Below are 5527 nucleotides of genomic sequence, written 5' to 3'. Positions count from 1 at the left end.
CACTATGAGCACACACACCAAATCAGAAAGGCTTTTTTCTCTCTTTTCTACATTATGGACTGTGGGGACACAAAACCGCTCTCTCTCTTTTTTTTTTTTTATCGTGTGCCAGGGCGTTGTCTCACGTATTAGATTATGCTTAAGATACGAATGGGTTTATCAGTCACATCAGAATCCATACATACTGATCCTCCCGTAATAAAATGGTCGGATCTTATCAAACACACTTTGTTTCTTGTGACAATCAAGTCAGCGAAACAGCGTATACACGTCAAGACACTGAATCAAGTTTGCCACAAGAACTCATAAGTTTGGCAGTATTGCTCTGCCGTCAGCAATCATACACCCATTTTATTTTCGTGAGACATGTGCAAACACCTGTTCATCTACTGTTCTATCACTATGAATTAGTGATCTATTATCAATAAGGATACTTCTACAACTACTATCAAAGTATGTCCGGACTTCTTATGTTGTCAGTTGCTATATATGAATAAGTGGGTAGCTACTGACAAGCATTAAGCATGTCACACAGCCCAAACATATAACATTTCAGGACACACCACACAGTTAACAACCACAGTGAAGTGTCAAAGCCCAAACATGTAATGAACATGAACAATGAACATGTATGACCTTTTAGAAGATATACAGCTTTACATGCTAGGGCAAGTACCTTTAGTTGTAGGAGGGGATTTTAACTGTATCTTGAGCAGGAAAGATAGAAAAAGAGCAGGGGTAGATTTTAAAGTGGATAAGACTTCGATTTTACTTCAGGGCATATGCAGGGATTTTAAGCTTACTGACTGTTTTAAAACCATGCATCCCAGAGAGGAGGGCTTCACCTGGTTTAGTCATGATGGCACCAGAGCCTCTCGCATTGATTATTTCTTTACTAGAGATTGCCCACCCACTGATGTTAGATTAACCCCTGTTTTCTTTTCAGACCACCTTATGCTCTCCTGCACCCTTTCACCCCCTTCTGGTGTGACGGTAGGAAGTGGTCTGTGGAAACTCAACTGTTCCCTGTTGGAGGATGAAATCATAGTCAGTCAGTACAGGGAATGTTATAAAGAGTGGCAGACCCTTCAAGACCTCTACGAAACACATGCACAATGGTGGGAAATGGTGAAGGAAACGACCCAGACTTTTTTTAAACAGCAAGGTAAACGTAAAAAAAGGAAAGAGAATAGATGTATGATGGGACTACATAAACGCTTACAGCGCTACTTTAAACTAAATCAGTGTGGCATAGACTTTAAAGAAGAAATCAAAGATGTCAAAAAGGAAATGTCAGTTTTAGCAGAAATAAAGAGTAAAGGAATTTTTGTAAGAAGCAGGGAGCAGGAAATTGAGGAAGGTGAAAAAGAAAGAAAGTTATAAATAAAAAGGAGTGTATTCAAAATCTAAAAAGAGAAGATGGGTTTTTAACAAAATCCACACAAGAGATGATTGAAACTGTACATACCTTTTATAGTAACATGTACAAAGAGAAACCAGTGCACTTGGAAACATCGGCAGAAATCTTAAAATTCGTTGACAAAACCGTAAAAGAGAATGCACACTTGACACAGAATTTTACTGCTTTAGAGTTAAAAAAATGCCTAACAGGTTTTAAGAGAAGTCGAGCTCCGGGTTTAGACGGGCTTCCTGCAGAATTCTATCTGACCTATTGGGACCTTTTATCATCAGACATTTTAGATGTTTTTAAAGATTTTGAAAAACTCGACCAACTGCCTGACAGTTTTAGAGTGGGAATAGTGACTCTACTTTATAAAAAAAATGATAAGACTGACCTAAAGAATTGGAGGCCCATCACACTTTTAAACTTTGACTGTAAACATTTTAGCAAGGTTTTAGCGACACGGATGTCCTCTGTTTTAGAGGAGGTAATTCACCCAGACCAAGCTTGTGCCATCTCAGGGAGACAACTCACCGACAGCCTCGTACTGATTCGAGACATCATTGATTACGCTAGAGACAGAAACACCCGGCTTGTCATCTTAAATTTAGACTTTGAAAAAGCATTTGATCGGGTCTCGCATCAATATCTCTTTCAGGTGTTGCAGCCATCGAAAAGGGCCCGATTGTTCCTACTTGGTGAGCTTTGCTTGGTTGAGACGCTTGCCCCCCCCCCCTGCTCCTCGGCTGACCAAGTAGAAACAATCTATTCGATGGCTGCCTTGTCTTTTACTCTGTGCAAAAGACAAGGCAGCCACAAACACCACGGGAACACCGTATTGAGGCTTTGTTCTGACCACTCATTCGGTGTCGCGTTTCTTTCAAGCAATTCTCCCGGTTAGCCCGCACTCGGCTCGCTCCCAGAGCCGTGTTAAAGTCCACTTCGCATTCACTCTCTTTTCTCAGCAGATTAAAAGAAAGTTTCATCTTGGGCTCCCTGAAACTTTCATCCTACACCGCTGTTTGCTTTTTCACAAGAGCAGAGGAGAGCGCACCGTTCCCAGCGGCACTGCAGTACCGGGTCGAGGCTTGGAGTGAACGGAGCAAGCTTCTTTTTCAACTCCTATTCTTAAAAATCCATTTAATATGTTGTCCTCGTATAGAGGACATATTAAACTGATAAGAACAGATACTACACTTGATCTTAGCCAAAAGGCCGAGAAGCGATAACTGTCCACTGTTTCAGGTCCGAGGGCCCTTGCTGGCACAATGCGCACTTGTAGCAGTGTTCTTTTTATGGCCATAGGTGGCCAGAGTGTCACGTTGCACCTCCGCCCACCCGCTGCACTGAGCACTCTTCAGCCCTTTTAAATGGTATAACTTTGCACTCCCGCATGCTCCAGCAAGCACCATTCAAGCAACAACTTTGCACTCCAGCTTCGAACATCGGCACAGTCGCAACAAGTAAGGCGACTCTACTCAGAGAAGTCACTCTGCAAAGTAGCAAGATTTCTTTTGCACAGACAGAAAGGGCTTCACCCGCAAAGGTAAAGCCTGCCAATAATAGAAACAACTCATTAGTGCTGCTCTCCACGGAAGTCTTTAGTAAAAGGCGAAAGACTTGTATGTTATGAAGAGAAACCAGAGTACGATTATCCGTCACTGCGGGAGCAGGGCATCAGGCGTGGTGAGCTTTGCTTGGTTGAGACGCTTGGTTGAGTCGATGGCTGCCTTGTCTTTTACTCTATGCAAAAGACAAGGCAGCAACAAAAACACCACGAGAATCCCGTATTGAGGCTTTGTTCTGACCGCTCATTCAGTGTCGCGTTTCTTTCAAGCAATTCTCCCGGTTAGCCCACACTCGGCTCGCTCCCATAGCCGTGTTAAAGTCTACTTCGCATTCACTCTCTTTTCTCTCTTGGGATTGGGATTGGGATTTTATCTATAAAATGAATTCCTTCACTCAAACTATGTTAAAACTGCTTTGTCGTTCATATTTACCATGTCTAGAAAGATTTATACAAAAAAAACAACGTTGTACTTTGCAGTAAAAGAAAGAGCAAATCTAAAGTTTCAGGAATCCGAGAATAAGCTTACTTTCATGAGTGCTTCACGATTTCGGATTTTGCTATAAAATGAATTCCTTCACTCAAACTAAATTAAAACTGCTAAACCGCTAATCTGTTACATGTAAGGCAGATGTCAAATTCACCGAAATAGGATCTAAGGGTATTCGGCCAATCGAGCTGTAGCAGCTTCGGTAAAAGAGTATAAGTTGAAGAGTTTGTGAATAAAGGTGTGCGCACACATAGTGAACTGTAGGAAAATAGGCAGGGAGCAATGCCGGCTGGGGTATATGTTCTTGTATGTTGTCTGACTGTTTGATTTGAATGTGTTGTGTAAGTGTCCTGTTGAATGTTTGGGCTTTGACACTTCACTGTGGTTGTTAACTGTGTGGTGTGTCCTGAAATGTTATATGTTTGGGCTGTGTGACATGCTTAATGCTTGTCAGTAGCTACCCACTTATTCATATATAGCAACTGACAACATAAGAAGTCTGGACATACTTTGATAGTAGTTGTAGAAGTATCCTTATTGATAATAGATAAACTAATTCATAGTGATAGAACAGTAGATGAACAGGTGCCTGCACGTCTCACGAAAATAAAATGGGTGTATGATTGCTGACGGCAGAGCAATACTGCCAAACTTATGAGTGCTTGTGGCAAACTTGATTCAGTGTCTTGACGTGTATACGCTGTTTCGCTGACTTGATTGTCACAAGAAACAAAGTGTGTTTGATAAGATCCGACCATTTTATTACGGGAGGATCAGTATGTATGGATTCTGATGTGACTGATAAACCCATTCGTATCTTAAGCATAATCTAATACGTGAGACAACGCCCTGGCACACAATCAAAAAAAAAAAGAGAGAGCGGTTTTGTGTCCCCACAGTCCATAATGTAGAAAAGAGAGAAAAAAGCCTTTCTGATTTGGTGTGTGTGCTCATAGTGCAGAGTGTAGAGAAAAGAGAGAAAACAAAGCCGTTTTGGTGTCACGGGTGTTGTGACTTACACACACACATTTCTGAATTGAGAAAAGAAATTATTTTAGAGGAAGCAGTAGAGTTTAGATCCCACATTTGTTGATAGGCATTCATTTATTTCTTCACTTCTGATGAAGTTTCAACAATAAACAACAAACTTTGTATTATGAGAAAGAACCAGACTCATTCTTCAGGAATCCGAAAATAAGCACGAATTCGGATTCTCCTATAAAACGAATTAATTAACTCAAACCAAGTTAAGACTGCTTTGTCCTTCATATTTATTCATGTCTAATCAAGTTTCAACGATAAACAACGTTGTACTTTGTAGAATGAGAAAGAACTTCTTCAGCAATAAGCATCTCTCGACATATGACGAAATACAGATTTTGCTATAAAATTAATTTCTTCTATCAGCGTGACTTAAAAATGTTTGTCCTCCTTATTTATCCACTTCAAATCAAGTTTCAACAATTAAAAAAAAATTGTAGTTTGAGAAAGAACAACTTAATCTTCAGCAATCAATATAAAAAGAGGGCAACAAAAGGTGCAAATGCCAACCATACATCACTAAAAGGTGGAGCGGAAGTATTCAGCGTCAAGTAGGTGTGAATGTTCGACCAAAATTTGTAAAAAGTGGGTAAGAAAAGGTTCGAATGCCCGACTAAATATTAACAAAAGCGGGAGGAGAGGTCTTCGGATGAGAGTGGGTGAGAATTTCCTACCATACAAGTATGGTGGAGAGGAAGCTGTGATTGGCCGACAATAGTAAAAAGCAGGTGAGAAAAGGTGCGAATGTCAAAACATACATGATCAAAACAGGGAGCGGAGGTGTTTGGCTGCAACAAGGTGTGAATGTCTACCCATAATTAATGAAAAACGGGCAACAAGTAGGTTCGAAATTCCAACCATACATCATCAAAAGCAGGAGTGGATGTGTTCGGCTTCAAGAAGGTATGAATGTCCATCAATAATTGCTATAAAACATGAAAGAAAATTTTCGAATATCAAACCGCACATAATCGTAAGCGGGAGAGGAGGTGTTCCGCTGCAAGAAGGTGTGAATATCCACCCATAA

The 5527-nt window shown here is 40.7% G+C and overlaps 2 non-coding genes across 2 annotated transcripts; both read right to left on the bottom strand.

Moving 5' to 3' along the window:
- Window positions 1-2445: 2445 nt before the first annotated feature.
- Window positions 2446-2629, bottom strand: LOC140274385 (U2 spliceosomal RNA). Its single transcript, XR_011908340.1, has one exon. It is a non-coding gene; the product is annotated as a U2 spliceosomal RNA (small nuclear RNA).
- Window positions 2630-2937: 308 nt separating this feature from the next.
- Window positions 2938-3051, bottom strand: LOC140274151 (U5 spliceosomal RNA). Its single transcript, XR_011908130.1, has one exon. It is a non-coding gene; the product is annotated as a U5 spliceosomal RNA (small nuclear RNA).
- Between the last annotated feature and the right edge of the window lie 2476 nt (window positions 3052-5527).

This window comes from Leuresthes tenuis, unplaced genomic scaffold (assembly GCF_036924035.1).
Source record: "Leuresthes tenuis unplaced genomic scaffold, fLeuTen1.0.hap1 SCAF_17, whole genome shotgun sequence".
Classification (NCBI taxonomy): Eukaryota; Metazoa; Chordata; class Actinopteri; order Atheriniformes; family Atherinopsidae; genus Leuresthes; species Leuresthes tenuis.
Note: the sequence above shows the minus strand (reverse complement) of the source record. Positions and strands in the feature narration are given on the sequence as shown.